Below are 17,533 nucleotides of genomic sequence, written 5' to 3' on the forward strand. Positions count from 1 at the left end.
CAAGAGCACCATCCCCACTGTCACACATGGAGGAGAACAACTTTCTGCTTTGGGGCTGTTTCTCTGCTAAGAGTACAGGAAAACTTCACCACATGAACGAGGCCATGCACTGTAGAAGCTTGGATGAGGACCTTCTGGCCTCAGCCAGCACACTCTAGATGTGTGGTGGATGGTCTTCCAGCATGATAATGACCAAAAACAAATGGCCAATTCAACAATCTGATGGTCTGGTAGTACATTCCAGACTTGTGCAGGTCTACAGTCTTGTCCCTGAAGTCCTTTGACAGCTCCTCGGTCTTGCTTATGGTGGTCGAGAGGTTTGAATAGAAGATGTTGATTCTGTGACTGGTGTCTTTTATACACAATGAGTTGATATTAGGAGCACTTTCTTACAGGAACACGACTAATTCAGGTGCGTGGGAGTCAGAATTCTTGCTAATTTGGTATGGGATTAAATACTTATTTCACTCCATCAAATACAAATTCATTTATAATGTTTCTTTAATGATTGTTTATGGATTTTTTCATATTCTCTCTCTCTGTTAAAATAAACCCACCATAAGAATTATTGACTGTTCATTTCTTTGTAAGGGGGTAAATTTACCAAATCAGCAGGGGAATAAAATAATTATTCCCCTCACTGTATATACATGTTATAGAAGTAGAGAAAAGAGTGCAGAAGAGAAGAGTGATAGCAGGAGTGATTTGTGATAGAAGAGTATCTGTGAGAGTGAAAGGGAAAGTTTATAGGACTGTGGTGAGACCTGAGATGTTGTATGGATTAGAGACAGTGGCATTGAGTAAAAGACAGAAGGTGGAGCTGGAGGTAGCAGAGCTGAAGATGTTGAGGTTTTCATTGGGAGGGACGACAAAGGACAGGATTAGAAATGAGTTCATTAGAGGTACTGTGCAGGTGTAGGACTTTTTTATTTATTTTGATTGTGATCACATAATTTTTTTTAAAGGTAGATGTAGAAGAAAGTGTGGTATGGAGATGGATGATCCGCTGTGGAGACCTAATGGGAGCAGCTAAAACAGGAAGAAGAATTATTATCTATAGACATGCATCAGCTCTACCTACAGATTTATCATATACACTCACCATCCATTAGAATAGAGGAGAAAAGTGTGATCTCTGTGGCTTTAACTGTGGCATGGTTTTTGGCAGCAGGCAGGCTGAGCAAAATATTGAAGAAACTGCTACATTTTCAGTACTGAATTAAAGAGAACAATCTGTAGAGTTTACACAGGATGGTATAAAAAAAAACATCCTGTCTGTAAAGGATCTGCAGATTTAAACACCTTGTTGCTGAGAGTGATCAGAGGAGAGAATGATCAGACTGGCCTGAGCTGCCAGAAAGTAACCCAAATAATCACTCAACATCCATGGTGAAATGAAAAGCGTCTCAGAACACAAAATACAACAAAGATTGAGGTAAAGGAAATACAACAGCAGAAGGCCACATCTAGGGTTAGGGTTGGAATTTCAATTCAATTCAATTAATTTTTATTTGTATAGCGCTTTTAACAATGAACATAGTCTTAAAGCAGCTTTACACAGATAATGTGTTGATAAAGAATAAATAAGATGTTCTTATAAGTGTAAGTTTGTTCCTGATGAACGAGCCGTTGACGACTGTGGTGAAGGAAAAACTCCCCGAGATGGCATAAAGAAGAAACTTTGAGAGGAACCAGACTCAAGAGGGAACCCATCCTCATCTGGGTGGCACCGAATGTCTATTTATTACAGCTAAACGATGTTAAGGTGTGCGGTAATGGTGATCAGATGCAAACTGTAGTCCTGAGTCAGTGTAGCAGACTGTTGACATTAAGTACAGTCCAAATCCAAATCCTGTTCTACTCTGTAATTTCATGGATCTCCAGGCCGTTGATGAGAAACCATCCCCAGCTGCATAGAGTGACCTTCAATAGAAGAAAACACCATCCAGAAGCAGGCCAGGACTCAATCAATAATGTATTATAATAAATGGACAATCGGTGACACCCAGATGAAGATGGGTTCCCTTTGAGTCTCAAGGTTCCTTCCTCACGCCATCTCAAGACGTTTTGTAAACTGCCTCATCCTAAAAGGTGATTTCTTTATCTTCAGACAGACAGACAGACAGACAGACAGACAGACAGACAGACAGACAGACAGACAGACAGACAGATAGATAGATAGATAGATAGATAGATAGATCCTCTATCAAATGATCTATCCTTCTAACTGCCTCTTATTCTTAAGCGTCACCTGTTGTAGATTTTACTAAGTTGATTAAGATGGTAAACTATACTCTGCCCTATTAGAGAGTCCAAACAGTTTTCTTCTCTCAGACACCCACTCGTGGAAGGCAGTGTCAATATCCAGATGATACCGAGAGCACGTATCTTGTGCACTCTCTATTAATTATTTCAGTTCCTCCAGTCACTTTGTAAATGACGTGCTCCTGACGTGCTCCGGTCAGGTCTCTGTTTAACTTTGTACACTTACAGCACTTTAAACAGAATCACTTTTACTCTGATACTGACTCTGCAAATAAGGGTCATTATTGTTCTGGGAGCGTTCCAAGGTCGGTGATGATGCTCCGAGACTGGCATTAAACACTCCAGTGTGCAGTGATGCGAACCTCCACATCCAATTATCTTACTTATAAGAAGTAACGGCTAATAAACTCATACTGTACATGCTGTTCTGTCTGTTTACTTCTACAAAATAAAGACGGAGTGAAGGACTGGCTGGTTTTATCACTAAAATCTGTGCTCTTATTGGATCTGCTGCCTACTCAACTGTTTTAAAGGATACGCCACCGGATACTGTGTCTTCACACACACACACACACACACACACACACACACACACACACACACACACACACACACACACACACACAGTTTTTCATGGACAGCTCTGCAAGACAATGACGGTGCCAAGCTCACCCTCTGAGAAAAATATTGCCAAACAGGAGCATGATTTCTTTTTTACGCCACAGATGGCGCAAACCGACGTCACATCTGATGGCTTTTTTTCCCCTTACTAGGTCAGATGAGTCATTTTCTTTTACTCTGAAGTAACAAAAATGAGCATATTGTAACATAACATAAAGCCCTCCTGGTGTGAAAATGAAGACAAGACTTGGAGGCTGCTTCCAACTAAATCATTTGTTTAATGAAGTTTACTTAAAAAATGTTTTATATTTTTTGCAGAACAAGACCTTCAGCTCGTAGACTCACTACTGAGGAGGAAGAGAGATAAATATAGAGGTATAGGGAAAGAGATTGAGGAGGGGCGGCAGTAAAAAGGGAGAGAGAGGAAAACAGGGAAAAACAGACAAAGAGGAAAATGCTGTAGATGAATGAATGGATGAATATATACAAATGTAAATGACATTATACAAATGATTATAGACAAAATGACATACAGACAGAGAAATAGATAGTTAAAGGGCTAGACAGATGTGATGGATGGAAAGAAATACGGGAAAGGTGATAGATAGATAGATAGATAGATAGATAGATAGATAGATAGATAGATAGATAGATAGATAGATAGATAGATAGATAGATAGATAGATAGATAATTATATTTTATAATTTCCTATTTATACAGTAATTACTAGTAGAAATCGACAATGGAAATTAATTAGTAATTAAATCTGCTACGTTTCAACTCTCTCTCTCTCTCTCTCTCTCTCTCTCTCTCTCATTTTTTCTAGTCATGTGATCAGAATTATAGCATCAGAGTAGCAACTGCAGTAAAACTTTAATGCCATCATTACCTCTGTGCTTTATTACTCGTAAAAAACAATTAACAGGCCATTTCTGTCTAACACACACACACACACACACACACACACACACACACACACACACACACACACCAAATGTAGTTAATCAGACAAACTCTGTAATTAAAAGGAAGAAGTCTGTATCCTCCAGGTGAGTATAATACAGACACACACTCACCTCAACAAATCCGAGTAACATCACTTGTTTCAGAGTAGTAAAGTGTGAATCAGATGTGTGCTTATATCAGACTCACACATAATGTGTGCTCATGAAACAAGTGATTCGCTTGCAAGATGGAGATGGTGTCTGGAGTCTGGTGCTTCCTTCCACACATGGCATTAACATGTGTTCTGTGTCACCTGATTGGGAAAATGTCCACTGTTAAAAATGTAGTACAAATTAAACCAAATTAAATTGAGATTCTAGCATTATCAATAAGTTCCTATAGTTTAATCCCTAATGAGTGAGCCAGTGGTGACAATGTCAAGGAAAAACTCCCTGAGATGATATGAGGAAGAAACCTTGAGAGGAACCGGATTTAAAAAAGAGAACCTGTCCTCATCTGGGTGTCATTGGATGTCCATTCATTACAGTTCCATCATTATTGAGGTTAATTTATACATTTATAGAATACATAGTTGCAATTTATTTAGTTATTTCTCTGTGTAACCCGATTGTAAATATAAAGTACGAGTGTGTCTCGATGATGCATCACAATATAATCACTCAAGGCATCTTCAGAGGTGATCTGAGACACTAATGGACAAATAACATTGGTAACAATTCAATTCAATTCATTTTTATTTGTATAGCGCTTTTAACAATGAACATTGTCTCAAACCAGCTTTACAAAGATAATGTGGTGATTAAAAGTGAATATAGACATTGTCTCAAAGCTGCTTTACAGAATTTTAAGAGTTTAGGTGACCGGTGTGTATTTATCCCTGATGAGTATGGCTACTCATCAGGGATAAATACACACCGGTCACCTAAACTCTTAAAATTCTGACAACAGCATCCTTTCTCTTCGCTGGAAAATACATAAGTGCAGGAATTGAAATTGCACTGAATGCACTGAGTTCTTCACAGCTATACTAATGGATGAAGGTGATTGCTTGTGGCATTATTGCCATCAAAACATTCATCATTAATTTCATCATCACAGCTCCTGCGCATTAGCACACCACATGATGTAAATTCAGCTCAGTTTGATTTTATTTGTATAGAGCTTTTAATAATGGAGATTGTCACAAAACAGCTTTACAGAAATAAATAAATTGCAACTATAAATTTTAAAAATGTATAAATTGAGTGCTCCTGTAATGAATTCGCTTTTGAGGATGATGGGTTCCCTTTTTGAGTCTGGTTCCTCCCAAGGTTCCTTCCTCTACCATCTCAGGAAGTTTTTACTCTTCCTTTACTTCATGGTTGCCACAGATACCATGGACAAACTATATACTTATAAGGAACAAACTTATAAGCACTAAACTTGGACATTCCAACGTTATAACCTCTATCACTGTAAAGCTACTTTGGGACAATATCCATTGGTAAAAGCGCTACGAATAAAACTGGATTGAACTGAATTTCCTGAATTAACATCATTAATTAGTCTCTATAAGTTCATCCCTAGTGAGTGCGAAAGTGGCAACCATGAAGGAAAGGAAGAGTAAAAAATTCCTGAGAAGGTAGAGGAAGAAACATTGAGAGGAACAAGACTCAAAAAGGGAATCCATCATCCTCAACACAGAATGTACAGTATATTCATTACAATTCCATCATTGTTACATTACAGTCCAAATCAATCCTCATTGTTCTTGAGGTTAAGCCTCCTCAGAAATCTAATGGCTCCTCAGCAACCTTATGGAGCTGTGATTGAATCGAACCACTCTGGCAAATGATGAGGTGCTGGAAGATCTAAATGTTTGAGACTGCCTGTACAGGCACGTGAGACATTCACATGCATAAAAACAAAACCCATTAACAATGAGGTAATGAAGTAAAATGCACAAATCATGACATCACACTGTTTCTGGGTTTCTTTTATTCAATTTTATTAAAATTATTATTTCCATCTCTATTTTATTTGTTTTTATTTCACCGAAATAATTTTACAATTATTTTTTTTAATGTAGCTGTATGGTTTTATTCCTGAACTCAATTTTTATAATTTTTATTATATTAAATGTTTTAATTGCAGTTTATTTCACATACTAGTCATTAATAAAATTTCACTGCATGTAATTCTGTGTTTGGTTATGAATGTGTGATCCAGTTTCCTGCATGTTCCTCTGCCCATGCTTTTATTAGGTGACCTTGCACCCACTTCTCATACATTATATGCAAAATACATGCTGTCCAGAAAGTCAGGAAATAACGACGTTTAAACTATGTATATATTTACAAAATACATGTTCGCCTTTATGCTTTACGCATCGTCATAGCAGCCACCAGAGAGTTTGCTGAACTCATGTTCACCATCATTACAAGTTTAATATTTTTGTGTCCAGAGAGACAGAGGGAAGAGAGCGCGAAGACAATTTGCATTTTACAGGAACATCTTACTGCAGCTCCTCATCTGTCATAGTGATAATATCCAAGCACTGCTTTGCTTCTTCTCTTCTCAGGCACAGGAATGTCTCATTTTCAAATCATCTTATATGATCTTTCACTCATGTTCAATCCTCTTGCCATCTTAAGTTTCTACTTCAGAATCAATCCATTTTATTGGCCAGGTATCATACGAGGAATTTGTTCCTGGTGTACAGAAAACCAACAGTACACATTTACATTGAAGGCATTTTACAGATGCCCTTTTCCAAAGGTGGTATCTTCATGGTTAAGGCACTGGACTTTGCATCCAAAGATCAAGAGTTTAAATCCCAGCCACACCAAGCTGCCACTCATGGCCCCCTTAGCCCCCTAAGACCCTTAACCCCATAACTGTATGAATGAGATAAATGTAAGTCGCTCTGGATAAGGGTGTCTACCAAATGCCATAAATGTAAATTGGCTAAAGAGCCTTTCTCTGCTTGGTATGGCTATGATTTGAACTCATGACCTTCAGATATACAAAGTAAAAAAATTTAACCCAGAATTGTCTAATCCTTTTCACCAAGGGGTCAGTATGGGTGCAGGTTTCATTCCAATGAATGAAATGAACGAAGGTGTACACTTCACTGACAATGAAAAGAATGAGATTTAAACAGATCTTATTTGGTGTGGACTTCCTTGGTTGGAATAAAAACATACACCCACCCAAAAAGATTGGACACCCTGCCTTACTAAGCTACTACCTCCCTCATTTAACATACAGGTACCGCACAGTAATGCTGGACTAAACAAGACAGATGAATACAGACATGATTACATACAGTGGGGGAAATAATTATTTGATCCCCTGCTGATTTTGTGAGTTTACCCCCATTACAAAGAAAGGAACAGTCTAGAATTTTTATGGTAGGTTTATTTTACCATAGACAGAAACAGAATATAAAGAAAATCCATAAAATAACCATAAAAGGTTATAAATTAATTTTATATTTGATCGAGTGAAATAAGTATAAAATCCCGTACCAAATGAGCAGACCCAAATTAATATGATTGTGTAATAATATAGTACAAGGGTGTGATATTGCGGGACATATACTAACACGAACCGGATTGCACACTGTACAGTGTCCATAACTATTACATAACAACAAGAATGCCTAATAATCCACATTTCTCTTACCATGAGGTTGCTGAGGAGGGTTATATTTGATGAATTTGGATTGTGATTAGAGTGGATGGTGTGCTAAAGCATCTTGGGGTTAAAATGGTGATGGCCATGAACAGCATTGCACTCTATTCAATTTGTTTTGATTTGTAGAGTGCTTTTAACAGTTATAATTCAGCTTTACAGCTTTGCATTTATAATTACAGTGGTAATAAAGTTGTATAAAATATGTGTATAAGTTTATTGCCTATAAGTTTGTTCTGTATAATCGTACGTTTATCCCTAACGAGGGTTCCAGTGCCATCTGTGGCAAGTAAGAAGTCCCTGAGATTTTATGAGGAAGAAACCTTGGGAGGAACCAGTCTCAAAAGGGAATCCATAATCATCCTTAACTCCAACTGGCAATTCCATCATTGTTCAGGAATGTTCTTGAGTTGTTTACTAACTTCATGGATCTATAGGCTGATAAAGTGGAACCATCTCCAGCTGTACAGTGCATCTCCAATTGAAGAGAACCCCATCCTGAGGTACAGCATCAGGATGAATCACTGGACACGGAAGTTCTAAGTGTCCATCTGCTATCTAGTTGAAGTTATAAGGTATAAGCACAGCTCCATGAGGTTGCTGTGGAGGGTTGAACTCAAGAATCATAAGGATGGATTTCATTTTGTAATTCATGAAAACATTTTTAGTTGATAATGATGGAATTGTAATGAATGGGCATTGGATGTTTGCTCTATTTCCTCTTAATGTTTCTAATAGCATATAGTTTTTCCTTCCCACTATAGCCACTAGTCCTCTCATTAACTACGGTACTAATTTATTGCATCAAAATTTATGCTTTTAATCTATTTATTTTTGTAAAGCTGCTTGGGGACAACGTCCATTGTACGAAGCGTTATACAAATAAAACTGAATTGAACTAAAGTTTAATGAAATATCAATGTGGAAGAAAATTGCTTTGTTTCCTTCCCTGGTCATTACCACATTTTCATTTGTCTATATTATATCCTGTGTAATGAAAATAATGAGACTGTAAGATATTTTTTCCTACATTGTATCTTGTGTGTGTGTGTATGTGTGTGTGTGTGTGTGTGTGTGTGTGTGTGTGTAATCTAATACTTTCCCCCAGGCTAAAGGTCATAGAGCACTAGTTTATATTGTGAAATTACTTTAAAAGGCCTGCAGGCTTTGTTTAGTCTAACAGATGTCTCTTCTTTGTAACAGCATTAGCCCCGAATGCTGATATGGTCAGCGCATCATATGCCTCCTGTAGCTGGAACTACAGCTAACTCGCATCAGATTACCTGTCTGGCCAACACCATTGGACTCGTCACCATGGAAACTCTTGTAAACATGCTCACAGCTGCCAAATGGGGTCTTTCATCCATTTCTGTGCTTTATTGGGGACGTTTCTGCTCTGTTTGTTGGTCAGAATAGAGAATGGGTAGCTCATCGGTTAAGATGTTAGACTTCTGATCAGAAGGTCTGATCGCGAGTTTAAATCTCACCACCAGTGAGCTACCACTTCCCCAAGAAAGGTGATTTATACTTGTCACATGTTCTTTATAGCACAGTAAAATTCTTTCTTTGCTTGTCCCAGTGAGCGATGATAGGAGCTGGGGTTAACCTTGATACAGCACCCCTGAAGCAATGAGGATTAAGGGCCTTGCTCAGGGGCCCAAGACCTGGATAAGGGCATCTGTAAATAATGACGGTAGAACTTTACTTTCAACTGTGCCAATCTGAGGTCTAGTTATAGCTGAGTAGCATCAATTGAGAGAAATCTGCTCACACTCTCATACATTCCCACTGCCTGACTCTCACTATGTAGGTGCTCACACTCTGTTGACCATCTGAAAACAGTACTGATGAGGGCAGTGATGAGGATAAAGCAATCACAGCTCAGTTCAAACACTTTTATTCTTGGACACTTCAAAGGAAAAAAGGGACAAGCCTAATGTTTGATGGATGTGAACTCGCAGAAGAAGGCGGTCATTTAACACAGCAATCAATGCTACTAAAAGCAAAGACTTTCTGAACATTTTAATTTGATTTTGAATTTTTCCCATTTTATTTAGCTGATTGATTGTGATTTGTTTTACCTAATTTTTGTTCCTTGTATGAGTTTCCACCATTTTGTTTCCCACACAATTTTAATTTCGCTCGAATTTTTTTCCCATATTCCTTTTTTTTAAAACCGATTTGCTTATTTTCTGATTATTTTTAATTGAATGTTTAATTGTGGTGAAAATTTTTTTCCACTTAATCTGTTTGTTTCATATGATTTTTCACTAAACGTTTTATTTTTACACAATTGTATTCCACTCGATTTTTTCATTGAAAGTTTTATTGGGATATATTTTTTTCAATCAGTTTTTATTTCATATGTTATTTCACTATGTGTTTACACACAAGTGCTGGTTCAGGATATAACAAGGTCAAATTCATTTTTTTCACATGATAGAAATATCTCTATATCTCTCTAGATTTTTTCCTATTGCAGTTTATCTTGCCAGAGATCTCATTATGTTCTCCCAGATCTGCACAATGCTCCCTTTTCTGGGTCATGTACCCGATGAAAAACACTGATTCTTGAATACAAAGATAAACTCAGACCATCTCCTATCTATCTGAAGGCACTTCTCAAACCCCGTTCAGCACCACAATCTCTTTCAAGCCTCTGTCATAGCTTGACTCGACCCCTCGCTGCTCGAGAAACAAGAAAGACATTGATTAACATAGTTCTCTGTCGTTGTACTCAGGAGGTGAATGAACTTCCTCTGGCTGTCTTTAAAACAAGCCTTCAGGTGAAATTACCTCTAACTGGTTTCAGCTTAAACACACACTATGGTAAAAAAAGTATTCAGACACCTGATATTTTCAGCCATTTGTGGTTCTTCTTCAAAATGTTACCACAAAGTTGGAGGTGCACAATTGTCTACATAATTAAATCTACATAATTACACTCTAAAATCTAGTGGAACATCTTCCCAGAAGAGTGGAGGTTCTTATAACAGCAAATGTGGACTGGGAAGCACAATCTTTTAATCAGGTGTCCAATAAATTTGGTGCTGGATGAGGATATCTGCAGACGCTGAAAATGTAAATGTGCAGACACACAACTAGAGAATAAAGAAGAATGAACAACCACAGGTATATATACACTCCTATATTAAGCCAGTTAATCTCATCAGTTATTTTTGTTTGGGATTTTTAACGCTCTAAAAGAGCTGAATACATTTTCTGTAAGCAAGCTATAAATTCTAATAAATATTTATACATTATATTTAAATTTAAAAAAACGAACAAGTATTTTCTGGAAACTAGTCCTGGCTAAAGAGAGATGGTTTTATATATTATATGAAATCATGAATATTTTTCATTAAAGCAATAATGTGTATTTTCTCTTTAATCTGCTTTTGGCATTGCACACAAGGATCCAAATAAATAAACATTGGTGTTCGGGGAAACAAAAAAATCAATCAGTCTCAAGGCGATTATAGTTAACAAAATGTATTACAAATCATAAAAACATTATTTTCTTACAAACAAAAAGCAAAGTACATTTATTTTGCACAAGTTTATGTAGAATTGCACAAATGTTATATCTGATTTATCAGTCTGTTTTTTTCACTTTAATTTTTATAGTCAGATTAAGTGCTCTCTCTCTCTCTCTCTCTCTCTCTCTCTCTCTATATATATATATATATATATATACAGTATATATATATATATATTGTATTAGATAATATATAAACATCAAGGCTTTTTCCATGTATTAATAAAATTTAGTCAAGTTTTATCTAATCTTATTTTACCTTAATTTCCAAAAAAAGACACCATCAGAGATTCCTTCTATCCCAGTTACAATCTCACTGATGCTGTACTGCTTTTACTGCCAGGTAACCACCATGCAGTTCTGACCTCATTACCTCTATATATAACTAAATACAATTGTAGATTCATAGCATATCCTAGTTTTTGTTTTTTAATGTTTGTACACTCTCTGTATATATTATGTATATATTAGTATGTATATGAATCTGGTAACTCAGCGATTAAAGCTCTGGGTTACTGATTGTAAGGTTGGGAGTTCTAGTCCCGGTATTGCCAAGCTGACACTCTTGGGCCCGTGAGCAAGGCAATTAACCATCTATACTCCTAGGGCCCTGGGTCATCTCTGACACCAACAAAATCACTGGGATATGTGACAAAAGAATTTCTCTGTGCTGTAATGTTCACTTGTGTCACTATTGAAGTCACGTACTGATGTAGGTGAGGTGAGGTGGCCTGGAGTTAATGTCAAAGTTTATGAGGAAAGCTTCCTGTCGGAGTAAATTAAGCCTAATCAGCCTGACTGGTTGATATTAAAATCAGGATAGGTAGTGAACCAGATTGCAAAGATGAAGTCAAAGTGTTTAGCACAGGCTGTCTACAAAGTTTAGTCAATAAAATAAAACAAAATAAAAAGGCAAAATCCACAATACAAAAATATCTCCTCGGTGAAGTAAACAAAGAGAAAAAAAACAAAGGTTTTAAATCACTCAACAGGCAAGAACAAGTGTTGAGAGGATGGCCTTCACACGACTAAACACCCAGCAACACAAAAAAACAAACAGACGCCTTACATGTACACAAGGAAATAAAACACAGGTGACAGCAATAACACTAGTAACAGGCAGAGGGAAAACAGCATTAAGGAACAGTGAGGACAATAAATTGTTAGCTTTGCTAATTTCATCAGCAAAGCTAATTTAAAGCTTAGCATTTAAATCAAACTATTTTTATGCTGATTAGTGAATTTTTTTATGTTTTACATACTTGGATTTAGAAGCGATACATAGCTTCTACAATTACTTCTCAAATCTATTCATCTCCTTGTCACGTAATACAAGCAGCAGCGAATGAAGAAACAATAGCAAAACCAAGAACATGAAGCAAGGAAGTACCTAGACATGCAAGATGAGGCTTAAATACATTTGTTAATCTGTGATAACAAGAAGCAGGTGTGAGTTGTCAGCAACATGTGACTTGGTCATGTGATGTGTAGCGGCTGAGGGAAAACATAGTCCTTTGTATTTGTTCTTAATCCTGCCACTGTTGCTAATGTGAATGAAAGCTAAGATGGATTTTTCAGCACAGAATACACTTTTCACACTTTAAAGGCCATGAAGGAAATTTCCACCATACGAATAACACAAGTGCTCTCCCATGCTGCTTGTGCTGGACATGTTTAATTTCACCTCATTAGCTTTGTGGAATTTGACATTTTCTCAGTAAAGATGAAGGGCCTATTCACGGATTAAGCTCAAACACCTTCCAAGAGCTGACAGAATTACAATCAGACATTCTTAGAACAACGCACAAATCAATTGTGCAATCTATTCTGGCGATTTTACTACCCAGTCTGTGTTCCCTCACTGCCTTTACACATGATGTGACTTTAATCCACCATTTTACACAGCTCGCCTTCCTTGTTACTTGTGCTTGCCAGCGCTAAAATCAATAAGCTCAGGCTTGATTCGTCCATAAAACAGACACTGAGAAATTACAACGCTCTCCTTTGCCCTTTCCAATCCCTTTTTTTTCGTCTTTTCTGGAGTAGGAAAAAACAGACTGAGAGAGAGAGATGGGTAATCAGTCTCCATGGTGCTGGTAATGACTGTGAGCATTCTCTAGATGGATGTCTACTGCAATCAATGTTATATAGACTCATTGCTCTGTGATGGCTGTGAAGCTCAACTGAAAAGCTGCTATTAAACACACACACACACACACACACACACACACACACACACACACACACACACACACACACACATTAATATCTCAATATCTTCCACTCCAAACTATATCTTCATTAAGATTCTCAGATATACAGTATAAAATATTAAGGTAAGGAGCAGTATTAAGTCTCAGTCTGGCATTTTGAATTGACCTCTTAAAGTTCAGACAAGTTATTTTTCTTTCATATGGAGATAAAAGGAGATGTGGATCAGAGGAGATGGCATCTATATCAGAGACATCGCTTGTCATCAGAGATGAATTTTATATGGATAAACCCTGTGGCCTAAAAAAGATACTTCTGTTCTCATAGGCTTCTATTCAGGGATACTGATTTCTGGTTATTCAAAGCTGGAACATGCAAAGAAAATATTTTCACTTAACTGTAGATGTAGATTAGGTAATATTGCCAAGTCTGAATCCTCGATTCTGATCGTCTAAAAGTTGACAGTGTAACCTGTACATGGGTAGTTCCTGTCAGTTTAATCATCATTCTGTTGTGAATTTATGTGCTGATGATAAACATTAACCATAGTAACATACAGTTACAGTTTCTGAGAGAAGACAAAACATTTTTCATAAATGTGTAAGCTAGCTATCTTGTCTCAGCCGTTTTTGTATTGTATTGATGGTTTCTATAATTGTGAAGTGATAGTGGTGGTATTAGGAGGTGGATTAAGTCGGCTACGTCCCCACTGAAGGCACAGGTACCAAATGTAGATTAGGATTTGTCTCAGATTATTTTAGAACACGATTATGCTGTTTTATGATCCATCTGGATGTTTCAGCTAGCATCACCTTGGGTTCTGTATTCATGCTGTGTGAAACACTCTCCAAAGAACACTATATAATATTAAACACCCTGAGCCAAGACCTTCACTGCTGACTTCTTCTCCTTTCATGCAGTTCTTCTGGTGCATAAATAACACTTCTCCATGTTTATTTATAGATGTGGTGGAAATAAATGCTCGTTAATGGCCCTGATTTTTCTCTTTTATTCAACTTTTATTTTTCGTTCATCAGGCTTTTCTTTAGCTTGCCAATCGTATCTGAAGATATCTGAAAAGCTGGTCTCAGTGTTTTTAGTGTATAAAAATAGGTGTTACTGTCGGCCAGGCATGGAGATGAAATGAGAGTGGGGGATTGGTGGGTTTGCTTTGGGGATTTCTCACTTACTTCATTTCCAACACTGTACTGGAACATGTAGCAAAAAAAATGAACATCATCTGGATTAAAAAAAGAATAGAAATAGTAACAGTCCTGTTTGGCACAATCAGTTTTGACATAAAAAAATATCATAAATTAACATAAACATAAATTATGATCTTTACTGCTAATGAGTTTATTAGAGGGACAGCACATGTAGGACGTTTTGGAGACAATGTGAGGGAGGTGAGATTGAGATGGTTTGGATATGTGCAGAGGAGACATGGGGTATATCAGTAGAAGAATGCTGAGGATGGAGCCACCAGAAAGGAGGAAAAGAGGAAGACCAAGGAGGAGGTTTATGGATGTGGTGAAGGAAGACATGCAGGTAGTTGGTGTGAAAGAGGCAGATGTAGAGGACAGGGGGGTATGGAGACGGATGATCCGCTGTGGCGCCCCCTAATGGGAGAAGCCGAAAAAAAGAAGAAGAAGCAGATCTTTACTGCTAACACTAGTTAGTTTACTTACACGACATGATTTCTAAAATATTCCTAATCTTTATAGTCTTTACTGCTAACACCAATTGGGTAGTTGGTTAGTTAGCCATAACTTATAAATGTTTTATGTCTGTAAATATGTGTAAATCATTATTTAAATGAATTAGTTGGCTTACATGAGTAAACCTGACAGGATTTTTATGTTTTATGTCTGTAAATCATTATTGGTTAATACAGAATTATTTGCGAGCTAACTAAAGCCCTGCCTCGCTACAGCTATTTGGATTAACATGGATTCCTGCTAGTATAAAGATTGTTTTCCCCTCAGGGCAGCAAAATGGTGTTGAATGTATTTTTATTTTGCTTCAGCACAACTTCTGTTGTCCAATCTCACAGGAAATGGGGTTTATGTTGTGTCAAATCGTCTGTTCTAGAAATAAAAACAAGCGATTCTATGGGTAAAAATAAACACAGGCTCTTAATGATATACCTCTTAAATCTCTGAATTCCACACGTCCACACACACACAGCATTTCCTTCTTCTGGCACTGTGTAATCTCTCAGCTGTAACAATTAAAGAGTGCAGGATCTTGTGCTTGGTACACACTGGCACATCGAGATAAAAAGCAGACCTCAGGAGATGTGATTAGCAGCTTCGAGAGTGCAGTGCTGGTGGTTTAAGGTAGAGAAATGAGGGCAGGATTGGTGTGTCTGTGAGACAGTGGGTCGATACCACCAGGGTTTATGATACATGCAGATGCTGGGTTTTTCTCATTCCTGACCTGAGGCTGCTGCTGGTTTTGTTGTTGCTTGATTACAGGTTTTCTTCTGCAGTCGTTGGCTTCAGGATTATACGGTTCTCTGATTTACCTCGTATATCATATGAAACATTATAACACCACGATCAAAAGATATTGATATTATCATAATTTTTGTGCTTCAGGGTCCTTGGTGCAATCCTCAATGTTCTCTGTGTCTTTATGCTACTGCACAAAATCCCAGATAGTGGACCTAATCGAAGTATGAATATGTGTGCCATGAGATTGTGCTAGAGCCCGATGGGCTCCTCAGGCTTGACCGCAACCCTCACCATGATTACGCAGCTTTTTATAAATAGTAGGAAGACTAAAAGAATGGAGGATGTAACTTTTCTTTACAATGAAGCTTCTCCATTGCAGGAAATGTCTTTCGTTTTAAATGTTTTAGCAAGATTTGTTACCAAACTACCTCTCACACACTCTCTCCACTGGTTTCCGGTAGCTGCTCCAAACACTCCAAACACTAATGCTCGCCTACAAAATGAAAAATGGCCCAGCGCCCAGCACTGGTCCCACCATCTTCAAATGACGGGTGAAGACCTACCTCTTCCTGAAACACTTAAACTACTGGTTATTTTCCTGTTTTCCCCTCTTTGTTTTATTTATCTTTCTATTATACACAAGTTCTATAATTGCTCTCAAAAGAATTTAGACTGATGGTATCCTAAGTCTGCAAACTAATAAACCAGTGTAATCATTAATAGAGACTTCGCTCTGGATAAGGGCATCTGCTAAATGCTGTGACTGTAAATGTAAATACATTTTTTTTTCCATCTTCAAGAAAGTCAGAAATCAATAAAATTCACTAAAATAAGTGAACAACTTAAAAATTTTAGGGTATTAGAAATGTAATGGATAACAGGACCTCCAGTCATAGATCTGTCTCACATCAGACCATGCACATCACATATAGACGATTTGACCTGCATCATGTCCGCCTTTGTTTAATTTACTTTCCGGTTGTTTGAAACGTAGTGTAGTGTAGTGTAGTGTAGTGTAGTGTAGTGTAGTGTAGTGTGTAGTGTAGTGTAGTGTAGTGTTGTGTAGTGGTGTAGTGTAGTGTAGTGTAGTGTAGTGTAGTGTAGTGTAGTGTAGTGTAGTGTAGTGTAGTGTTGTGTTGTGTAGTGTAGTGTAGTGTAGTGTAGTGTTGTGTAGTGCAGTGTAGTGTAGTGTTGTGTGTGTGTGTGTGTAGTGTGTAGTGTAGTGTTGTGTAGTGTAGTGTTGTGTAGTGTGGTGTAGTGTTGTGTGTAGTGTAGTGTGTGTAGTGTAGTGGTGTAGTGTGTGTAGTGTGTGTTGTGTAGTGCAGTGTAGTGTTGTGTAGTGGTGTAGTGTAGTGTAGTAGTGTAGTGTAGTGTGTGTAGTGTAGTGTTGTGTAGTGTAGTGTAGTGTTGTGTAGTGTAGTGTAGTGTAGTGTAGTGTTGTGTAGTGTAGTGTTGTAGTGTAGTGTAGTGTAGTGTGTAGTGTAGTGTGTAGTGTAGTGTGCAGTGTAGTGTGTAGTGTTGTGTAGTGTAGTGTAGTGTAGTGTGTGTTGTGTAGTGTGCAGTGTAGTGTAGTGTTGGTGTAGTGTAGTGTAGTGTAGTGTAGTGTAGTAGTGTAGTGTGCAGTGTAGTGTAGTGTAGTGTAGTGTAGTGTGCAGTGTTGTGTAGTGTAGTGTAGTGTGGTGTTGTGTAGTGTAGTGTTGTGTAGTGTAGTGTAGTGTAGTGTAGTGTAGTGTAGTGTAGTGTAGTGTTGTGTAGTGTAGTGTAGTGTAGTGTGTAGTGTAGTGTGGTGTAGTGTAGTGT

This window comes from Silurus meridionalis, chromosome 4 (genome assembly GCF_014805685.1).
Source record: "Silurus meridionalis isolate SWU-2019-XX chromosome 4, ASM1480568v1, whole genome shotgun sequence".
In the NCBI taxonomy this organism is placed as follows: Eukaryota; Metazoa; Chordata; class Actinopteri; order Siluriformes; family Siluridae; genus Silurus; species Silurus meridionalis.